At 42.9% G+C, this 24,374-nt stretch overlaps 1 protein-coding gene across 6 annotated transcripts in view; it reads right to left on the bottom strand.

Moving 5' to 3' along the window:
* The window catches only part of fggy (FGGY carbohydrate kinase domain containing), a 490,678-nt gene that overhangs the window by 96,026 nt on the left and 370,278 nt on the right, over positions 1–24,374 (bottom strand). The window lies entirely within an intron of this gene.

Raw genomic sequence — 24,374 nt, 5'->3', positions numbered from 1 at the left:
TGCTATGAAACATGTACAATAGAGATTTGGGTTCTTACTGAGACAACTGTCTGGAAGTTTATTGACAACTAATTGTACACTAACATAACATCTCAGACTTGCATTTTTAATCAAGCTGTTCAAACATGTCATGGCACACCTCTCGAGCAGGTGGGACCTGAACCTGGGTCGTCTGAGGTACAGACACTACCATAGTGCCAGAAGGATCCTCTGTCTGGGGTTTATAGTTGTTTAGATGCTTATTACACTATATACACAGTTGACGAGCTGGCTAACAGAATCGCTGTTTATCAAGCTAGCTGCTAACTGACTGTCTGCTTGCTACCTTACAGAGGGTAAGGCACTCTTATTTTACAGTGTCACATGTTGTTATGTCAACAAGATGTCTTATAGATAGATGCCTTTCTGAGATCTGTGTAATAATACAACCCCATCTTTTCTCCCTTTTAAGAATAAGAAATATACCTTGGTAAACATACAAGTGCCCATTAGTACATTATGTTTCATAGAATCGCTACAGTGTGGAAATAGGCCATTTGGCCCAACAAGTCCACACCAACCCTCAGAGCTTCCCACCCAAACTCATACCCCCATAACCCACCTAATTTACACACCCCTGAACACTTTGGGCGATTTGGCATGGCCAATCCACCTCGGCTGCACATCTTTGGACTGTGGAACAAAACTGGAGCACCCGGAGGAAACCCACGCAGACACAGGGAGAATGTGCAAACTCCACACAGTCGCCCAAGGATGGAATTGAACCTGGGTTCCTGACACTGTGAGGCAGTAGTGCTAACCACTGAGCCACCGTGCTATCCCCAACTTTATACAGGTGTTTGCTGTCTATCCTTATTATGCTGCTTCATGCTGTTTAAAAATGTCAGTGTACAAATGACCCATAGTATAGCAAAATGCTTTTCTGAGTTTGTTGGCTTCCCTTTTTTTTTGTTTCTTTCTTTGTAAGTTTTCAAATTTGCTGCTTTCTTTCATGAAAAGAAATAACTGGCAGTCCCTTTATGGGGGTTTGTTTTGGTGGGGTCTCCCAGCGAGCCTGCTTGTGTAGTCACCTCTACAGTCGTTGCTACGTATCTTGGCGATTGTAGAGAAGGTCGAACCGCCACACGGTTCCCCCTGGAAACGGCCTGGTTAGAGGAAGCCCGATTTTGACGTATGGTGCCTGGTTTAATCGATTTGAACTCTGGTTTTACTTCAGTTAATACGTTGTTTTGCTCGAGGTGGAGTCGTTTGACTCGTGTGTGGTCCATTGTAAGGGCATTACTCTTTTCCAGGTTGGCTAATACGACCTTGAGAGGATATGAGACGGCTGTCGGCCCGCGTGGGTCATTATTATCTCTTAGAGATAATTAAACAAAAACGGAAGAAATGGCCTTAAGGTCATGTCTTCCGATCTCCGGTGGGGTGGATAACCGGGGAAATAACCGCCCCGCATGTACGCTAGTGGTGGCGACATGCGTAAAGTGTTCTAACCACAATAAATTGCAGACGTCCGTCCAGACCCAAATGGGAGAGACTCTTGATGTCCTCCCCATATTGGTCCCTGGTTGCAGGCGCGAGGAACCAAGCCAAAATGAGGTTGAGGTCTTAGACAAAGAACCTAGAGGATCCGCGGAATTTGCCCCCCCTCGTAGACCGGGTTCCTGGTTAAAAACCAAGATATTTTACAATACTAATTTTAAGGGCTTTTTTAATATACAAGAGCATGGAAGTGAGAAGGAATTGAATAGTTTAACGGAGCCTCGAGCTATATCTCCAAATAGACAAAATAAACAAAATGTAGAATTAACAATTCAATACCCCTTAGACGTACGTGTCAATTAGTTTTTAGTACTATGGGTGTATTTAAGAAACATGTGGAAAGGTGTAAGGGAATTAAAACAATTAGAGCTAGGTGCAGTAAGTGTGAATGGAGTGGGAGCTACCATGCGGTGGCTTGCCACTATCCTAAATGTAATAACAAGAATGAGCTGGCAGTGGAAGGGATACATCAGTGTGAGTACTGTTCCTTACGAATTACAACGGCGATAGGTTTAGGACAGCATGAACGGCACAAACATGCTGTAGAGGGGAATCAGAAAAGAAAGCAAAAGGCTAACATAGCAACTAATAGTAAAAGTAGTGTCATAAATAGGCAAGGGATCTGGTCTGATGAGGAAGTGCAACTGCTACGTAGATTAGAAAATCAATTTTCTGGTAGTAAACATATATATAAAATCATCGCTGAACAACTGGATACTAAAACGGCCAAACAAATTTCGGATAAACATAGGACCTTAGCAAAGCAATTTGCTGGAATGGATAATGAACAAATTAATAAACAAAATGAATAAGTTGGAACATCTAGGAACGGTGGATGAGGAGGTTCTTGCTGTGAGTCAACAGGAGGAATTAATAGCATCCCAAAGTGAGGAGGAATTAAAAAAAAGATTAAATACAATATCCCAAGAAATAAAAGTATTATTGAATTATTGGATTTGGCCGAAGAGAATATTAAGGTAAATAAAAGTCATAACAGTAATATTGAAGGTATTAAAATAATGGCGGAGATTCCTGCACGGATTTTAGATAAAGGAGAGAAGAATCGTAAAAAGAAAATAGTCCTAAATAAGCAAGGTAACAACAGAGATGGTAAAATGAATAATGCTAAACATAGACATGTTAAAAAGAAAGCAAAATTCAAGGAGGTACAGACTAGGTTTAAGCATAAGTGGCAACAATTGGCTAGGGAAATTATGGGAGCTCCCATTAACTCCGTTTGTCCTCTTAAGAAGGAAGATCTTGAGGCCTTTTTCACCAGTAAACTATCTATACCTAATAATAAAGCGAATATTGCAAAATTTCCCAAATATAAAGGATTATTAAGAGGACATCTTTTGAATCAACCGATAACCCTGGAAGAGGTAGATCAAACTTTGATAGGGACAGATCCTAAAACAGCGCCAGGGCCGGATGGGATGGGTTTTGATACTATTAAAGCATTGCATAATGAGGACAACTATAAACTCCGTAGATGATTTTCTCTCTGGTTAGAAACGGGTAAGATCCCTGATTGTTTGAAGATAAGGAGGACAACTCTTATACCTAAAACAGATAATATTGAAGAATTAAAAGTGATTGATAGTCGGAGACCGATCACAATAGGCCCTCTTTTACTACGTATATTTACTAAAATATTAGCGAAAAGACTCAGTCAGGTCGTGGATCTTAATAAACGTCAGAAGGGGTTTCTTTCTGGTGTTCCTGGGTGTAGTGAAAATGTGAAGATCTTACATAATATTATGAAAGGTTCTAAGAAAAGGAAACAAGAACTAGCAGTGGTATTTATAGATCTGGCCAAAGCCTTTGACTCAGTTGGTCATAAACATATTGTTAAAGCTTTTAGTAGATTGTCTCTCCCCAGGGAGTTTATTAAACTTATAACTAATTTATATACAGATAACTATATCTATATTGAAGGCCATCGATATAAAACTAGAAGGATTAGGATGGTTAGAGGGGTAAAACAAGGTGACTCGTTGTCACCTATATTATTTAATATTGCGATGGACCACCTAATAAGTTTATTAGAAGAAAATAAAGGTATATTTTTAGATTTTGAAGGTAAAACACTGCATTGTGCTTCATTGGCCTTTGCTGATGATATCACATTAGTGAGCGGTTCATACGAGGGAATGACCCATAACTTAAGAACTGTACAACGGTTTTGCGAAAACACAGGCCTGGAAATTAATATTTGTAAGACTAAGGGATTTCATTATATATATAAAAATAAAACATTTATTTACAATTCTTGTAAGGAATGGAGATTAGATCATGATGAATACAATATATCAGTCCCGGATCCACGGAGAAATATTTAGGGGCCAAAATTGATCCGTGGGTGGGGGCTGAGATAGTCGATTGGGAGGGCAAGTTATGTGGATGGATAAATAATTTAAAAGAAGTACCACTTAAACCAATGCAAAAAGTAGAGTTGTTCAAGATGTATTTTGTGCCAAGGCTCTACTACTACTTAATTATTATAGAAGCATCTCAAAATTATTTAACTAAATTAGACTTAATAATTAGGGGTTTTATTAAAGAAGTGCTGCATTTACCATCATACCTTACGGATGGATTTATATGTGCACGCAATAAGGGTGGAGGGCTGGGTTTTCCCAAATTAAGTACCCAAGTGCCGATTGCAATAATGCGTAAGCATGAGTCATTCAAACAATCAGAGGATGAGGTTATGCACGCTTCTTTTCAGTTTAACGAAGAAGGTGTACTAGATAAATTAATCGAACTAGGTCAATTGAAAAATGTGTGTGAGATTTGGGATCCTGCTGTCAGTGGGCTGTCATGGGCAGATGTTAAGGAAACAGAGGAGAAAAACGAAATCCTGGAGGATATGAGCGCCAATTAGGGAGGATGGAGAGATATGGAAATGCAGAAATGCGTTCCCCTGCCAGGGCCTAGGGATTCACTATTTTAGAAATGATACAATTTCGAATGCTTGGATGAATAATTTATTATATATGAAGACATCTCGAGTTATAAATGCTATACTACTTCGGACTAATCTATATCCAACTAAAACGACATTGTCTCATGGGAGACCCTTAATTAATAAGAATTGTAGAAGATGCGATAATTCGGTGGAAACTATCCCCCATATATCAGGGTGGTGCCCTTATGTTAAAAAAATGAGAATTAAGAGACATAATAAGATTGTAGAAAAGCTTTCGAAATTTGTGACCAATTATGGATGGACTGTTCACATCGAACCTAGGATACGGGACAATGATGGGAATCTATGAATACCTGATCTTATTTTGTCTAAAAATGGAGAAACTGCTCTCATAGATATTACAGAGATAATGGGAACTGCAGATGCTGGAGATTCCAAGATAATAAAATGTGAGGCTGGATGAACACAGCAGGCCAAGCAGCATCTCAGGAGCACAAAAGCTGACGTTTCGGGCCTAGACCCTTCATCAGAGAGGGGGATGGGGGGAGGGAACTGGAATAAATAGGGAGAGAGGGGGAGGCGGACCGAAGATGGAGAGCAAAGAAGATAGGTGGAGAGGGTGTAGGTGGGGAGGTAGGGAGGGGATAGGTCAGTCCAGGGAAGACGGACAGGTCAAGGAGGTGGGATGAGGTTAGTAGGTAGCTGGGGGTGCGGCTGGGGGTGGGAGGAAGGGATGGGTGAGAGGAAGAACCGGTTAGGGAGGCAGAGACAGGTTGGACTGGTTTTGGGATGCAGTGGGTGGGGGGGAAGAGCTGGGCTGGTTGTGTGGTGCAGTGGGGGGAGGGGATGAACTGGGCTGGTTTAGGGATGCAGTGGGGGAAGGGGAGATTTTGAAACTGGTGAAGTCCACATTGATACCATATGGCTGCAGGGTTCCCAGGCGGAATATGAGTTGCTGTTCCTGCAACCTTCGGGTGGCATCATTGTGGCAGTGCAGGAGGCCCATGATGGACATGTCATCAAGAGAATGGGAGGGGGAGTGGAAATGGTTTGCGACTGGGAGGTGCAGTTGTTTGTTGCGAACTGAGCGGAGGTGTTCTGCAAAGCGGTCCCCAAGCCTCCGCTTGGTTTCCCCAATGTAGAGAAAGCCGCACCGGGTACAGTGGATGCAGTATACCACATTGGCAGATGTGCAGGTGAACCTCTGCTTAATGTGGAATGTCATCTTGGGGCCTGGGATGGGGGTGAGGGAGGAGGTGTGGGGACAAGTGTAGCATTTCCTGCGGTTGCAGGGGAAGGTGCCGGGTGTGGTGGGGTTGGAGGGCAGTGTGGAGCGAACAAGGGAGTCACGGAGAGAGTGGTCTCTCCGGAAAGCAGACAGGGGTGGGGATGGAAAAATGTCTTGGGTGGTGGGGTCGGATTGTAAATGGCGGAAGTGTCGGAGGATAATGCGTTGTATCCGGAGGTTGGTAGGGTGGTGTGTGAGAACGAGGGGGATCCTCTTGGGGCGGTTGTGGCGGGGGCGGGGTGTGAGGAATGTGTCGCGGGAAATGCGGGAGACGCGGTCAAGGGCGTTCTCAATCACCGTGGGGGGGAAGTTGCGGTCCTTAAAGAACTTGGACATCTGGGATGTGCGGGAGTGGAATGTCTTATCGTGGGAGCAGATGCGGCGGAGGCGGAGGAATTGGGAATAGGGGATGGAGTTTTTGCAGGAGGGTGGGTGGGAGGAGGTGTATTCTAGGTAGCTGTGGGAGTCGGTGGGCTTGAAATGGACATCAGTTACAAGCTGGTTGCCTGAGATGGAGACTGAGAGGTCCAGGAAGGTGAGGGATGTGCTGGAGATGGCCCAGGTGAACTGAAGGTTGGGGTGGAAGGTGTTGGTGAAGTGGATGAACTGTTCGAGCTCCTCTGGGGAGCAAGAGGCGGCGCCGATACAGTCATCAATGTACCGGAGGAAGAGGTGGGGTTTGGGGCCTGTGTAGGTGCGGAAGATGGACTGTTCCACGTAACCTACAAAGAGGCAGGCATAGCTGGGGCCCATGCGGGTGCCCATGGCCACCCCCTTAGTCTGTAGGAAGTGGGAGGAGTCAAAAGAGAAGTTGTTGAGTGTGAGGACGAGTTCCGCTAGGCGGATGAGAGTGTCGGTGGAGGGGGCCTGGTCGGGCCTGCGGGACAGGAAGAAGCGGAGGGCCTTGAGGCCATCTCCATGCGGAATGCAGGTGTACAGGGACTGGACGTCCATGGTGAATATGAGGTGTTGGGGGCCAGGGAATTGGAAGTCCTGGAGGAGGTGGAGGGCGTGGGTGGTGTCACGGACATAGGTGGGGAGTTCCTGGACCAAAGGGGAGAAAATGGAGTCCAGATAGGTGGAGATGAGTTCGGTGGGGCAGGAGCAGGCTGAGACGATGGGTCGACCAGGGCAGGCAGGTTTGTGGATTTTGGGAAGGAGATAGAAACGGGCTGTGCGGGGTTGGGGAACAATGAGGTTGGAGGCTGTGGGTGGGAGGTCCCCTGAGGTGATGAGGTCATGAATGGTGTTGGAGATGATGGTTTGGTGCTCGGGTGTGGGGTCATGATCGAGGAGGCGGTAGGAGGTGGTGTCGGAGAGTTGGCGTCTGGCCTCGGCGATGTAGAGGTCAGTACGCCATACTACCACTGCGCCACCCTTGTCTGCGGGTTTGATGGTGAGGTTGGGGTTGGAGCGGAGGGAGCGGAGGGCTGCCCGTTCTGCGGGGGAGAGGTTGGAGTGGGTGAGAGGGGTGGAGAGGTTGAGGCGGTTAATGTCTCGACGGCAGTTGGAGATGAAGAGGTCGAGGGAGGGTAGGAGGCCTGGGGGTGGTGTCCAGGAGGAGGACTTGTGTTGGAAGCGGGTGAAGGGGTCAGTGGAAGGAGGGTTGGGTTCCCGGTTGAAGAAGTAGGCATGCAGGCGAAGACGGCGGAAAAACTGCTCTATGTCCGACCGTGACTGGTATTCGTTGATGTGTGGTTGTAGGGGGACAAAGGTGAGCCCCTTGCTCAGGACTGACCGTTCGTCCTCAGTCAGTGGGAGGTCTGGGGGGATGATGAAGATTCGGCAGGGCTCAGGGTGGCTGTCTCCTCTGGGGTTGCAGGCTGTGGAGGTTGTGGGCGGAGCGATGATGCCGTCGGCCGTGGGCGGGGTTCCGTCGGCGTCGGCCGTGGGCGGGGTTCCGTCGGCGTCGGCCGTGGGCGGGGTTCCGTCGGCGTCGGCCGTGGGCGGGGTTCCGTCGGCGTCGGCCGTGGGCGGGGTTCCGTCGGCGTCGGCCGTGGGCGGGGTTCCGTCGGCGGTGGGAGGATCGGGGTGGGCGGCAGCAGCTGAGGTGAGGGTGGTGTGTGGGCTGTAGTACCTGGACGTGGAGGTGGTGACTGCAGCAGCGGTTCCGGAAGTTCTGTGGCCGGCGGAGGCCGATGTGACGTCATCGGTGGGGTCTCCGGCCGTGTCCTCATGGTCAATGGCGGCGGGTGCATGGTGGGGGAGGGGCAGGGACAGAGTCGGGATTTGGGAGGCGCAGGAATCCTCTTGTGAGTGGCAGGGGCCAGTGAGTTGGTTGTACTTGCGATTTTTGGTGTCCAGTAAAGCTGAGTGGAACTGGGTGTTCAGTCTGTGGATCCTGCGGAGGATAAAAAACAGCAGAGGTCCCTTGCAGGTCTGGGAGAGGGAGGCTCTGAGCTGGGGCAGGCTGGATTGCAGTGTGTGGAGGTGCCGGCGCATGGCTGCAAGTGTCTGTTTCAGGACTCGCAGGGAGAACCGCTTCTGAAGGGTCTGAATATTCTGGGTGTAGAGGTGGTCACGGTTGGGGCCAAATTGGGAAGGCTGAAATGTGGACTGTAGTCCCTTGGGGATGATCTGGTTCCGTAGGCAGGTGCTGAGAAAGGTGATGTGGCTGTGGTACCTGGTTTGCTTCAGGACATGGTCGAGCAGTTTCAAGGCCGAAGAGATTACAAGAGAGTTGCAATGGGAGAGAGATTCCCTGAGGTTGGTCCGGAGGGAGGAGGGTAACTTCTTCAGGTTAGGCATCCCTGGAAGAGGCTTCGCAGTGAGGTTAAAATAGTATCAGAGATAATGGGAACTGCAGATGCTGGAGATTCCAAGATAATAAAATGTGAGGCTGGATGAACACAGCAGGCCAAGCAGCATCTCAGGAGCACAAAAGCTGACGTTTCGGGCCTAGACCCTTCATCAGAGAGGGGGATGGGGGGAGGGAACTGGAATAAATAGGGAGAGAGGGGGAGGCGGACCGAAGATGGAGAGCAAAGAAGATAGGTGGAGAGGGTGTAGGTGGGGAGGTAGGGAGGGGATAGGTCAGTCCAGGGAAGACGGACAGGTCAAGGAGGTGGGATGAGGTTAGTAGGTAGCTGGGGGTGCGGCTGGGGGTGGGAGGAAGGGATGGGTGAGAGGAAGAACCGGTTAGGGAGGCAGAGACAGGTTGGACTGGTTTTGGGATGCAGTGGGTGGGGGGGAAGAGCTGGGCTGGTTGTGTGGTGCAGTGGGGGGAGGGGATGAACTGGGCTGGTTTAGGGATGCAGTGGGGGAAGGGGAGATTTTGAAACTGGTGAAGTCCACATTGATGCCATATGGCTGCAGGGTTCCCAGGCGGAATATGAGTTGCTGTTCCTGCAACCTTCGGGTGGCATCATTGTGGCAGTGCAGGAGGCCCATGATGGACATGTCATCAAGAGAATGGGAGGGGGAGTGGAAATGGTTTGCGACTGGGAGGTGCAGTTGTTTGTTGCGAACTGAGCGGAGGTGTTCTGCAAAGCGGTCCCCAAGCCTCCGCTTGGTTTCCCCAATGTAGAGAAAGCCGCACCGGGTACAGTGGATGCAGTATACCACATTGGCAGATGTGCAGGTGAACCTCTGCTTAATGTGGAATGTCATCTTGGGGCCTGGGATGGGGGTGAGGGAGGAGGTGTGGGGACAAGTGTAGCATTGCCTGCGGTTGCAGGGGAAGGTGCCGGGTGTGGTGGGGTTGGAGGGCAGTGTGGAGCGAACAAGGGAGTCACGGAGAGAGTGGTCTCTCCGGAAAGCAGACAGGGGTGGGGATGGAAAAATGTCTTGGGTGGTGGGGTCGGATTGTAAATGGCGGAAGTGTCGGAGGATGATGCGTTGTATCATAGATATTACAGTTCATTTTGAAAATGAGAGTAATTCATTGGAACAAGCTTGGACTGAGAAGGTGCAGAAATATCAACATGTGGAAGAGAAAATCCTACAATTGCGTGCATCCTTCTTTGGTTTTGTAATGGGGGAATAGAGGCAAATGGTTTGATAAGAATAATTCTTTGATGGAATTTTTGGGCATACAGAGATTCAAGACGTTCGCCCGTGATACCTCTAGCATCACTGTATCCTTGACTTTGGACCTACTTTGAATTTTTACGGATGGTTGAATGGACTTCCGAAATGCTCTTTTAGGTTTCTGGTATATGGTTATTAGAATTGTTGTTATTATTTGTGCATATTTATAATTTTAGTATTTTAATATTTTAGCAGATTAATTTTATTTTAAATTTTAATAATTTTAGCTTAAATTAGTAATTTCAATAGTATTAGGAAATAAAGTTGTTATTTTAAACACGGATAAGGTGGGTAGATTGGTGACAATAAATAAAATTCACTTTACACATCATATGATGATAATTAGGAAAATAACTTGCCTGACGGTCTTATAACTTAGGCTCCTATCCCTCGCTTGCTGTATTGCTATCCAATGTTAATTCCCATCCCTTTTACATCTAGCTGTGGTTTCAGCTTTATAGTGGTCTACCATTCGTCGACGAGCGACGAGGTAAAACTCGGAACGGGCATTAAATTGATTTTAATTTGTTTTAGTATCAATTTTAGTGTTTTAAATAGCATGCATACCAATAAGTAACTTTATTCTTGTGCTTGCATATTTCCCAAATAAAAAATATCACAGAATAAATGTGAAAAAAAGCCTTAATGACATAAAGATGCCTTTCTACTCATTGCATTTCAAATGGTATTTCATTTTGGAATAGTTTCTCTGAATTGGAGCTGACCTGGCTCTCTTATAACTGCCTGTTAAAGAAAATGGTCATACTGTTGTCTCTTAGAGAAACGGTATCCACAACTCTTCCTCTGTTGTGCTTCCTGTGTTTTGGTATAGTTGTAGCCTTCAGTCTTAGTTATTAGATCAAGTTGAAGTTGGACTTACGATAGGTGAATTTTGAGAAACTAAGTGCTCACCACTGCCTCTGCTGTTATTTTCTTTCAACTTTTGGTACCAACCTGCTGCTGCTAGCTTTTAGTACTCACCTACCATCACCATATTCTAGTGTTCATTTGCTTCTCCCAAGATGTGATGTGATTTTCTATCAGTTAGCCCAGGTAACATATACCATAGGCATTCAGGTGCTTACTGAGACAGATACATTGTTAGCGACTATATACACAAATATGACATTAAAAAATGCTTACACAGACTGGGTTAAGGGTATTTCCAATCAACCTGCTCAGACATGTTATGACACTTCCAAAATAGCTGAGACATGAACCCAGGGCTCCTACCTCAAATGTAAGGACTCTATCACAGTGCTCTGACAGCCCTATTATGTTTATTATTATTCTGTTATATGATATGTGTAGTGGACTGACTTTTACTGTTGATATTCATTCATGGGACATACGCATCACAGGCTAAGCCAGCATTTATTGTAAATCCTTAATTGCCCTGGAGAAGATTGTGGTCAGCTGCCTTCTTGAACCACTACAACCCTTGGAATATAGGGATTGCCACAATACTGTTCGGAAATGAATTCTAGGATGTCAACCCAACAACAGTGAAGGAACGGTGACAGACTTACAAATCAGGATATTGTGAGAGTTGGAGGAGCAATTAAGAGGCAAGTGTGCTCCCATACATCTGCTACCCTTAAGTTGAGGTTTTGGAATTTGCTATTGAAGATATTTTGATGAGTCACTGCAGTGACATTGTAGATAGGACGCACTGTGGCCACTGTGCAATGGTGAAGAAAGTGAATGTTGAAAATGAATGTGCCATCCTAAGGCTAAGAAATAGGAACAGGAGTGTGCCATTTCATTCCTCAATCCTGCTTCACCATACAATAGGATCATGACATTCCTCACATCCACTTTCCTGCATTTCCCCCATAATCCTTAATCCCCCATTGATCAAGAATCTATCCCTCTCAGCCTTAAATACATAGAAGGACACTGCCCACAGCTCTCTGTGGCAAGGAGTCCCAAAGACTCTCAATTCTCCAACAGAAGAAATTCTTCCTCATTTTAGTTTTAAATTCAGAAGTCACATGACACCAAGTTATAGTCCAACAGACTTATTTGAAATCACAAACTTTTTGAGTGCTTAATCAGGTGAAGTCTTAAATTGGCACCTCTTTTTTCAGAGACTATATCCTCAGGTCCAGGACTCACCCATGAGGGGAAGTATCCTCTCAGCATTTACCCTGTCAATCCCCATGAGAATTCTAAATGTTTCAATTAACAGGCTGCTTTGTCATTGATGGTGTCAAGATTCTTGTGTGTAGCATTTCATCCAAACCGGGAAGAGCATTCCACCACACATGTGACATGTCTTGTAAACGATGGACAAGCACTGGGGGCACAAGAGGTGACTTTCTCACCACAGAATTTTTAGACTCTGACCTGTTTTTGTAGTTACAGTATTTATATGGCTGGTCCACTTCATTTTATGCTGAAGGGCAAACTCTAATCTAGGAAGATTTAATTGCTATAATGCCATTGAACATCAAGGAGTGATGGTTAGATTCTCTCTTGTTGGAGATGTTCAATGCCTAACCACTTACTCAAGTCTGGTGTTGTCCAGGTCTTACTGCAAATGAACATTGATAACAAAGTGTGAAGCTGGATGAACACAGAAGGCCAAGCAGCATCTCAGGAGCACAAAAGCTGATGTTTCGGGCCTAGACCCTTCATCAGACATCTCTAGGCCCGAAACATCAGTTTTTGTGCTCCTGAGATGCTGCTTGGCCTGCTGTGTTCATCCAGCTTCACACTTTGTTATCTTGGATTCTCCAGGATCTGCAGTTCCCATTATCTCTGCAAATGAACTTTGCCTGTTTCAACATCTGAGGCATTGCAAATGGCACTGGACATTGTGTGTTTATCAGCAAACATCTCTACTTTAATATCATTCTGGAGGGAAGGTCATTGATTAAGTGCTGAAGGTGAGTGGATCAAGAACATCAGCCAGAGAATCTCTTGCAGAGATGTCTGGCACTGGGATTATTGACTTCCAACAATCATTGTCATTTTCCTTTGTGCTAGCTATGACTCCAACCAGCAGAGAAAGTTTTCCCTCTAATTCTTGCTGACTCCAGTTTTGATAGGGCTCTCTGATGCCAGACTCATTTAAATGCTGTGTTGAAGTAATGTCAATTGTTGTTATCTCATACTGCCTAAATTTTCTTCCTCTTTCAGGCAGTATTTCCTGTTTTCTTTCATTCTTCACTAACATTTCTTTCTGAATTAAATTTCAAACTTCTACATTTATCTTCTTCTTCCTTTATTTTACTCTTTCCAATTCCAAAGTTTTCATCTATTTTTCTGTTTCTAACTTGAGTTGCTTAAATTCTTTTTCCATTTTAAGGTCCTTCATGTGCAAATTAATTCTGGTTAACTCAAGGTGTACCTGCATCAGAATTTGGCTCTTCTTCAAATTCTAATTGATAGACTAATGCATCCTGTTTAAAGCTATATTTGCAGATTCTGGCTAATGCCATTAGCATAAACTTTGCTAATTGTTGCAGATCACTCAGGGATAAATCATATCTTCCTTAAAAAAGCCTCAGCAATGGAGAGTGCCAATTTGTTTTCTTGTAGTTAAGATAAGTTTACAATGAAATCTCTTAACGTAAACTTTAGCAAATTTGAGCACTAATATCCATCTGCAGACTTGATACCCCATTAAGAAGCCCAAATTTTGTCACAACCTTGGCCAAAATCAATATTCTTTTAAAAGAGAACTCTGAAATTCTGGTTGTTTTTAATGAACAAATAAAACTACGATATTCCAGTGTAAGCAAAATATTTTTTGCTGTGCAACAGTCAAACAAAGCAAACACTAAACGTTTCTTAGCTAAACATGTTTTAACTATTCAAAAACACAAAACCAATGCTGTTAAACATGAATTACGAGGCAAATTGTGATTGATTTTTCTGTTTTGAGGTCATTCATCTTTAGATTGTAGTTTAAATGGCAGTTACAACTAGGACAGATCTAATGCGTTGGCTTAGCGACCCATCTAGCAGATTAAACTTAGTCATCAAACTTCGTTACAAAATCCTTTTAAACTCTGTCTTCCTCATGAAAAATTTTAACTTTTCTCCTTTTAAGATTCAACTTGATCCTCAGTCAGCAGAGCACAACTAAGCCAAGATCCATAGGCACAACAAGGTGTAGAGCTGGATGAACACAGCAGGCCAAGCAGCATCATAGGAGCAGGAAAGATAACGTTTCGGTCTAGCCCCTTCAAAAATCCATAGGCACATACTTCATCAACATGGTACGCAACTGAACAACCTCCTCAATTCTGTTTACAAAGGTCTGGATAGTGTAGATCCAACAACGTTATCTTCAAGTAACAGAAACTGCTGTTGTAATTATTTCATTAAGGGCAAGAAAAATACAAGGAAACAAACAGTAGCAACAAAGATATGAAATTGGCTGAGTTACAGGGCCCAAAGTGCTAGCTAATGCATTTTATTTGGGCTGAAGAACTGTTTGTAGTGGAGTTTCCAACAAACCTGTTGGGAACAGTGCTTTCCTGGACATATATTAATGACTGAAGCCTTTGTGCAAAGGGCACAGTTTCAAAGTTTATGAACTGCTCAAAACTTGGAAACATTAAGAACTCTAAGGAGAATACTGCAGAAAATCAAAAAAAAAAGATAAATTGTTGGAATGGGTGGACAAATGGCAGATGCAGTTCAATTTGGAAAAATGTGAAGTGATTTGTTTTGGTAGAAAGAATATGGAGAAACAAAATAAATAAAGGGCACAATCATAAAAGGTTGCAGGAGCAGAGGAACCCTAGCGTACATGTACAGTAGTCATTGAAGGTGGTAGGACAGGCTGATGGAGGCAGATTCAACTGAAACATTCAAAATGGAATTAAACTCTTATTTAACAATTATGATGTCCACGGTTATGGAGAAGGCTGGAGAATAACAGTGAATGAGCTGTTCATTCAGAGAGCCAGTACAGACACAATGGGCCAAATGGTCTCCTTCTGCACTGTAACAATTCTGCACAGTCTCATCTTCTGGAATTAGCTTCTGTTTCTTCAGGTGGCCTGTATTGCACCGCTGGACTCATCATCTTCTTCTACTAAGCTCTGGGTCCTTTTGTATGATTTTAATCAGGTTAAGTCTCACCAGAAGTTTTAATTTCTAATTTCCATTTGAGTTTGGAAATTAGGATGATCGGTTATCTTATCAATTTCCCTTTTCAACTTCCCTTCTCAGTTTAAGTTTATCTTTTCAATACTGGCTGAAGTAAAAACTATAAGCTTCAAAACTACACCTTCTATCACATTACAAGCACTCTGAAAGCTGACTTGCTGTGAGGTTCACCACTCTTTCAATAAAGGAACTCGTGAACTTGAAAACCTTGAGTCATTGAGGTGTACATGAGCTGGATGGCCTCTTCCACCTTCAGCCCTTGACCACAAACTACCAAAGGGCCTGACATTTGGGGGCAATCTGTTATTGCTGGTCTTAATAGCTTCTCCTTTCTTGTGAAGCCTGAGACATCTGTGCACAACTGAATCGAACTGTAGAACTGTCTGTCCTCTCTCCTCCAAGGAATACTGCCCAAATTGGCTTCTGGAATCTCCCCTGGTATCTCAGAATCACACTCCTAAACTAGTGCCAACCTATCTAACCATTTGTGAGAACCCACCGTAAAAGCAATATCTGCACTGGTGGAGGCTATGCTTGTAAAATGTGATGGTACTTTTCCCATGTTCCACTATTGACATTCTTGGATTGGTGAGGAAGCTTTCACACTGCGTCAACATCTGCACCTGTGGAAGCCATCGCTTTGAGAGTTAGCTCAGTGAACAGAAGCAGAAGCCTCTGCGGTACTGCTGCCTCACAATACAGCTGAATGCTGCTTGTACTGTCAGATTGGGTGAAGTGTAATGTAGCCCTTTAGTCATCACATTGATTAGAATAAGCACAAATGATGACACACCCATATCACATTGCATGATTTCCTTGTGGCCTGAAAACCTAGCAGTTTTATGGCCCCCTCCTCCATGGTGCTGATTACAGTAGGTAGGGAACCATTCCATCCATCTGTGCTTTCTGAAAGGTCTTATGAACCCATTTTACTACAAGAATGAAAAAGAGCATGATAAGGCACCGCGTGATACCAGCTGCTGTCATCATTAGAAGCTGCAGGTTTCAGTGTAAACAAAAACAAAGTTGCTGAAAAAGCTCAGCATGGCTGGCAGCCTCTGTGAAGGAAAATAAAGTTAATGTTTCGGGTCTGGTGACTCTACCTCAGAACTTCAGTTAACTCTTTTCTTTCCTTCACAGATGCTGTCAGGCCTGCTGAGCTTTTCCAGCAATTTTGTTTTTTCTCCTGATTTACAGCATCTGCAATTCTTTTGGTTTCAGTGTGACACTGTTTTAAGATGAATCCTCAGCATTGTTACTGAGACTTTGGCGTTAATTCTTATTTTTTTCTAGATTTAAAGGACAAGTCTTTTGGCTGCTTCATCAATGGCCTTCCATCCACAATTATGTCAGAAGTGGGAATTATTTATGATTGCACAATTTCAGCACCATTCTTAAGTTTTCCATACTAAAGTTATTTGTGTCTACATGCAGAAAAAGTGGGACAATTTTGAGTGTTAGCTGGTAAACAACTTTCATGCCATTCATATGCCAGCCAATGACCATCTCCGAGACAGAATTTATCCAACTCATTTTTATGTTCATTCCATTACAATTGCTAAATCTTCCACCATTACTGTCAACTACTACCAATCAGAAATAGAACTGGACTAAAAATAAAAATACCGTAGCCACAAAAACAAGTCAGAGGCTAGAAATTTTGGTGAGTAATTCAACTCCTGATTCCCTAAAGCCTGTCCAAAATCTACAAGACTCTAGTCAGAAGAGTGATCAAAAACCCTCCATTGGACTAGATGAATGTAACTCCAATAACATTCAAGAAACATGATGCTATCCATGAAAAAGTAGCTTACTTGATTGTCACGTCATCCTTCAAATTCAACATTTACTCCCTTCACCACCAAAGCAACAATGTATACTATCTACAAAATGAACATGCAGTAACTCAACAAGCCTCCTCCATCAACATCTTCCAATCTCATGACCTCTATAACCTAGAAGGACAAAAGAAGCAAATGTATGGGAACAATACCACCTGTGTGTTCCTTATATACCATCCTAACTTGGAACTATGTCACACTTCCTTTATGGCCTCTGGGTAAAAATGTTAGAACTCCCTTTCACACAGCACTGTGGGTATCCTTACATCCCAAGGACTGCCATTTCAGGAAGGTAGCCCACAAATCACCTTCTGCAAGGCACTTAGGGATAAGTCGAAAATAAATGCTGGTCAAGACATCTAGATATGCTAACATTCAATGAATGAATATTTAAAAACCCACCTCCCTCCCAAATCTCTGTCTTCACAATTTCAGGCAGTCTGTAGGTTTGCTTATTCTCCTAGAATGTATTCTCTTCAGATTTGGAAGATGGGTAGGCCTCTGAGCTGAAGAATTTTGGCTTTGATCTGCTCTTGGCAGTCTAAAGTCTATAAATCCCTTTAAAGCTTGTTTTCTCTCAGGGCGATTTCCTGCTGAGAAAAGACATTGCTCCATTTTAATATCTGAAAGATCTGAATCTCATGAATTTGTTTGTTCAGGACTCCCCTCTTGTTGAAACAAGCACTTTCTATTTTTCAGTATTCTGGAACACCCCTAAGCAATTTCATTTTGACTGACTCCTGAATTTGTGGACATTGGTCACCCATCTTTCTGATTGATTCCATGGAGTTGCCTGCACCACATTCTCAATCTGTGACTAGATTTTGATTTTCAATCTTCTAAAAAGATTGTGTTGCAATACACAGATATTTTACTTCAAATTGCCCTTTAGGTCGGATCCTATCATTTGTTCACAGTGATTGCCTTATTGGTGAAGCCAATATATTCACTTCCTAACATCGGTTGCGGATTCATCAATTAGCTCGAGGAGTATACTGCTCACTTGCAATCTCATCATTTGTACTTCCTCAACAACATCCATGCAGTCTGAAATTTCTTTAATGTTAACAGGAACACAATTTTGCAACTTTGCATATTCAAGGTTTGTTGTTGATTATATGAAACATATTTCTTGTGTTAACATGATTAATCTCAATAGATTCAATTTCTGTATGGGTTCCACTTTGAGTCTAGGCAGCCCTGTCAAATTTTCTGATTGATTTTTGAATAGCTGAACCATGACCGACTGTTTCTTGAACAGTAGTTTCTTGATTTTAATTAATTTTACCCCTTCTGCCATTTGAAGGCAATTCAGGTCAAATCACATTTCTGTACTCAACAGTGAGAATTCTCAATTGTGAAGGAAACGTAAATTCTCTGCTGTCTAACATCCACTTCTGCTGCAGAGAACCTTTAATCGGAAGTGCTATTGCTTCTGAACCACGTGGTTAAACAGCTGTAGGCTATTGATTGTGTTTCTTCAACCTAGGCACACTATCTGATAATGTAATGGCACTTATTCCTGTGGTGAGCTTCAAATTATTGAGATATCCAATGAACTATATATCTTCTTGATCTTCTTGCCAAAAATCTAGACTCGGATCAACTGTTTTCACTAGCAATAGCTTTGGCTTTACTTCTAGTGTAACCTGTTCTACCTCATTTTCTTTGAGTGAGTAGTTATTTGTCTCTGGCTGCTTAGTGATTATGTCTTATTTTGGCACATTTTCTGAAAATTATTTATTGTCTTACAAATGAAGCATTTTTTGATAGCGGGGAATGGCTTGTGTCTATGAGGTTTCCTTACTTCATGCTGAATGTTAGTATCTAATATTCTCCTTCTCACTGTATTGGTTACTCACTTGCGTCTTTTGGGTTCTCGAACATTCAGAACTTAACGGTTTCTGCAAATTTCCTGTGATAAGGTTGACCATCTTCTCTTAGGATTGACCTCCGTTTCTTCCAGAATTCTCCTCACTTCCACTATCTGAATGGCTTTCTCTGAGTCAAATCGTTTTTTGAGTCTAATAAAACTGACAAAGAATTATCATCGATTCCAACAACAATCCAGGGCTCCCTAGACTCAGTGTGGAACCCATACGGAAAACCAAATCCATTGAGATTAATCATGTTAATGTAAGAAACTTGTTTCATACTACCAACAACAATCCTGTGACTATGCCAGATTGCAAAACTGTGTTCCTGTGAACATGAAAGAAAGTTCAGACTACAAGATCTAGGGATGTTTTAAACTTCCGTAGTCAAATTTTTGCATTGATCTGTAGGGATCATGAATGAAATTCTCAATGTATTTCCCCTCAATGCTGAATTACACTTGCTGAATCTTGACTTTTCGTATTTTTTTTCTAAAGTATTTGTCAAGGGCTTGCAGTACTACTTTAAATATTTATTTTGTTTGATTTACCCCTCAAAAAGCTACAAAGTGACTAGCTGTAACTTCAATCAAATACAATAGTGTAAACACGTTAGTCAAAAGCAGACTGAACAATGCCATTGATACTACCTAAACTAACAATCAGTGATGCAGAGTTCAATACAGGCAAATGTCAGCCAAAAGCGCCCCATCGCTTGTGGAATTTCTAAGGGTGCGGTGGGATGAGGAGGACATCTTGTAAGCATGACTATGGACTCTAACGGATGCAATAGCAAGTTGAATGGTTCAGATGGGTCTGGGAAAGGAAGGATGTCACAGTACAGCAGACACTCCCTTTAGATTTCACGTGATGGTCACTCATCTCGTATGGGGCAGAGTATTCTCACCATCGTGGTGTGCTGTGCTCTGCATTGTTAAAGTAGGCAATGAGGTGGTGTGAAAGTTCCTAAGGAGCTGGTAGAATGGGAGTAGTTGTCTGAGGATAAGAATAAGGACAGTGACCTGGAAGAAGCTGCCCTGTGGATGACAGCGTTCAGCTGCATCAGGAGCTACAAAGGCAGACAGGGCCTATTTGACACATGGTTCCAGAAAAATGCTAGGTGGGTGCAGAAGACCATCATGAACTGTCCAGGTCAAGATGTGAGTATTTGGTTTGCATGGTGAGTGTGAACTGCTGCCTGCATTCATTTCCCTTTGTTCCCTTTTGCTGGCTGATAATAAAAGCTCATGTTTGGACTTATTCAAATACACGCCTGTGTGCAATACTCCCAGTGGGCATTGAGGAAAGAATACTGGGGACTTAGTGACAGTGTTCAGATAGGATATGAGGTATTAGTTACCCAGCCAGAAGATTACCAGAATGGGATTGCTTGTGTGAGGTAATGTCGGTTATACTGTCTATGTGGTGTGGGCATCATGGTTTTGTGGCTGCTGTGTTGTTATGCTGCCAGTGAGGGGCAATGCCGGATAGCCAAAGATTGTCTGGGTGCACAACAACTCTGAAGCATGGTGTGGAATAAGGGATGACATTCTTGCTGCAGATATCCATGAGATGTTCTGAGAACAGCATGTGGTAAGGTGGGAACAGAATCAGAAATGAGGGATGCCATTGAGTTGGGTAGGTCATTAATGAGGGAAATTTGATCAGGTACTTTAAGAAATATTGCTAGGGCTAATGGCCAGAATCCCTCCAAAAAAAAATTTACACAACTTACGCTTAGCTGAGATGGCACAGGATTCAGCCCTATCTGTCCAATGCATATGCAGGGACTTATGAGAATAATAAACCACTAATGCAAGAGAACAGTTATGCACATACTGGATAACTGACAGGGTTGAACCTTAGCAAAAATCAGTTCAGTAAGAGTAAGAACTGAGAGAGAGTAAAGAAAGAGTAAAGAACTGCTTTCTTTTTAAATTACAATAAATTTATGGTCAATGAACTATATGGCATTTTCAATGCATGTATGTACATTCTATGGCATCCTGAACCTGGGGGATACCAGCTCTGTTGGTAAAGCCTGCTGCTGGGCTACAGTACTAACTCACCTTTTGAATTGTTCTGCGTCAAATTGTCTTTTGACTGCAATAAATCTGACAAGGAATCATCAATTCCAACAACAATTCTGCCTCTTAAGAATTCTGACTGTATACTTCCATAGTCACAATTTTCTAGTGATCATGAATGAAATTACCAATGGATTCCCTTCAATGTTGAAGTGAAATGAAGTGTCTGATCTGGTACAAATTATACTGGTAACAGCCTTGATATATTTGTGAATTGAGTATTGAGAGATCTCAAACAGGGCCCCAGTAGGACCTTGGAAGCAGCTATTTACCTAAAATCTGAGCTCAGCTGTCACTTAGATAGCCACTGGGATAGCTACCCGAATCCCTGCCCCTCCTTTCTGTGCACAAGTCCCATCCCAGCAGATTACATTTTCTGTAGCTGTGAAACATTGTGCTCCTGAGATGCTGCTGGGCCTGCTGTGTTCATCCAGCCTCACATTTTATTATCTTGGATTCTCCAGCATCTGCAGTTCCCATTATCACATCCGCAGTAGATGGTGGCAATGTACCTCAGTCATCTGGAGGAAATGGCATTAAGGATGATGGACTCTGAGCCCCCTGCATCTCCTCCACATCGTAAGGAGACCTTCAACTGCAACTTCTTCATAAGGATGCTGTTTGGCAGCTACTTCTGGACTTGCTGATACATTGTTACTCCTTGATTTCTCTGAAACCTTTTTGCACCATGGCCACAGTGACTTTAACACCTGCTGTGGCAGGATACATTTGTTGCAGTTCCAATGGCTCTCTGTAGGGAATATCAGAACCAGAACAGGTCCTTAATAATGTGAGCAGTCAGCATTTGTATCACATAAATGATACTTCACCATAGTCCTCAACAAAATAGGACATGGAGGACTTTGACAATGAGGGACATGGACCATCGACAGAGTAGACTTTATTCAAATGTATGCAACACAAGCTATGGTAGACAAATACAGGAGAACTTGTAATAAATATGGTGGGACTATTAAACATTGCTGCCACCCCCCACTCCCCAACTTTTACACAGACACACTTCACTTAAGAAAGACTACATTGCATATAAGAAGAACTAGTAGGCGAATACATACAGTTCAAGGTGACAAAAAATCAGCTCTGTGCCGTTGTGCAGCTCCAAAACTTTGGATTGCTTTTGTAACTTAGGGTCCGCAGGTGACCCTTTTGAGGTCGCCTATAACTATTTCTGCTTCACAGAAATGACTACGATCAATCTGTGATGACTAATGACACAGTTGAGATTACTTCTGACGGGATCTGTATCCTCTACAGATTCACCGCATCCACCAGCAGCTTACACACCTTGCACAACTTTATTTCACTAGCAGCTGTCTCAAGTTTAGATAATGTAACCTGGTTTATGTTTTATTATCTTGTATGTGAATGTGATCACTTTAAAAAGAGGTACATTGCCTCCGGTTATTTTAGGATTTTGTTCTGCCCAAGTGCAATTTCAGGTTTACCTTCAAAAATGCAAACTATTGTGAATGCCAGAGATAGGAAATAAAAACAAAGTGCTAGTGAAACTCCAGAATGTCAAAGAAAAGTCATATTGGACTTGAAATGTTAGCTGTTTCTCTCTTCACAACTGCCAGACCAGAATTTCTCCAGAATATTTTGTTTTTCTTTCAAGTTTACCTTCCTGTTTGGCTTTGTGTGGATCCAGATTATTATATCTAATAGCCATCATACACTCAGTCTGTGACAGTTACATCCAGTAAAGCACTTTGCAATCTATGCTGCCTTTGTTTTCTTTCAGGTCTGTCATTTATTCGTATTTCCAAACATTTTTTTAAAACCTCTGTGCGGGATTTATTTTCTTACATAATTTCCCAAGTTTAATATGCTTGCATGCTTCATATGGCATGTGCATAACAATCATGTTTAAGTGATAACTGGTCTCAAAGTGAAAGACTGTTGGAAACATTAACAAGGCACTTACATCATGAAATAGGAGGCCTAACGTATCGTGGCGAGATTAATTTGCTTCTGCTGCTCACATGCAGCAATTTCTCGACACTCATGTGCTTTTAATAAACTCCCATATGGCAAACTAGTTAAAAAAAAGTCCACTGGAACCAGGGGAATTTAGAAATTGGTTCAGTGGCAGGAAACAAAGGGCAATGGTTGTTAGATGTTTTTGCGATTAGAAAGCTGTTTTTGTTGGGGTTAGGTGCTGCTCTCTGCTTTTGGTGTTAATGTAATGTGTAGTAATGTGGATTTAAATCTAGCAGGCACCACCAGGAAGCTCGCAGTCAACACAAAATTTGGCCACAGTTTGACAGTGAGGAGGATAGCTGTAAACTACATAAAAAACATCAATGGGGGACTGGCCAGATGAGCAGAAAAGTGGCAAATGGAATTCAACCTGGAGAAGTGTGAGATGACGCATTTGGGGAGGTCAAGGAAGACAAAGGAATACACATTTACTAGGAGAAGAAGAAAGCAATTGCAGTGTCTTGGATCACCTGTCCAGAGACCCCTGAAGATAGCTAGACAAGGTTGGTTAAGAAGTCATTTGAACAATTTCCTTTATTTGCTACGACATCAAATGTAAGACAGTATTATACTCAGGCTCTATAAATCATTATTTCAGCCACATGAATGAGTGTTGCATGTAGTTCTAGTCACTTCATAACAGAAAGTATGGATTAGCACTAGAAGTCGTACGGGAGATTTACGATCAAGTTGCCAAGACTGCAATATTACGGTTATAAGATAAAATTGGGTAGGGTGTTGCTATTGTCCGTAGAACTGAGGAGGCTGAAGGGAGATGTGATCGAAATATACAATGCTTTGAGGGGCCTCAATAGAGAGCCTATCACTCTTAGCAGAGGGGTCAGTGATTAGTGGGATTAGATTTAAAGTATTTGACAAGTCTAAGGGGAGATAAGGAAAATTTTTCTCACTCAGGAGGTAGCAGAAGCAGTAGTCTCAATTAATATAAAAAGTATTTCCATATGCATCTGACAACCTCCATGGAAATAGACCAAGTGCTGGAAAATAGAACTAGACTGGGTCGCTCATTTTTTTGGCCAGTTCAAATACACAAGGTTTCTTTCTGTGCTACTACAGATCCTTCTACATTTTCTTACAATACGCTAAGCAGTTGAAGAGGAGGAACGTATAGGGACATGTGAAAAGGGCAGGGGAGTGGAATTATATAGATTGCTCCTTTGGACATACAGCATAAACATGATGGGTTGAATGGTTTCTAACAATTCTTTGATTCCTCAGGGAGGTTGATTGCTAGGTCTAGTTTTTTTTGAAGTGCTAATAGCAGTATGATACAAATCATCCAGAAATTTAAGTTGATTTACAACTCAACCTACATTTAAGTGCTATATCATGTGTATTAGTGATATAGAATATAAGCACACCAGCACTTTTGCAACATTTTGTTTTCTTATTCATCCATAGAATTTGGTATTGCTGGCTGGGCCACCACTAAGTGTCCATCCCTAATTATCCTTTAGAAGCTGATCTGCCTTCTGGAACCACTGTTGTCCATTTAATGCAGGGACAGCCGCAATGTCATTAGGGAGGGAATTCCAGGATTTTGACCAAGTGACACTGAATGAATGGTGTTTTATTTCTAGGTCACGATAGTGAAGAACTGGGAGAGGAATTTGCAGATGGTGGTGCTCCTGTGTG

This window comes from Stegostoma tigrinum, chromosome 8 (genome assembly GCF_030684315.1).
Source record: "Stegostoma tigrinum isolate sSteTig4 chromosome 8, sSteTig4.hap1, whole genome shotgun sequence".
Taxonomy (NCBI): domain Eukaryota; kingdom Metazoa; phylum Chordata; class Chondrichthyes; order Orectolobiformes; family Stegostomatidae; genus Stegostoma; species Stegostoma tigrinum.
Note: the sequence above shows the minus strand (reverse complement) of the source record. Positions and strands in the feature narration are given on the sequence as shown.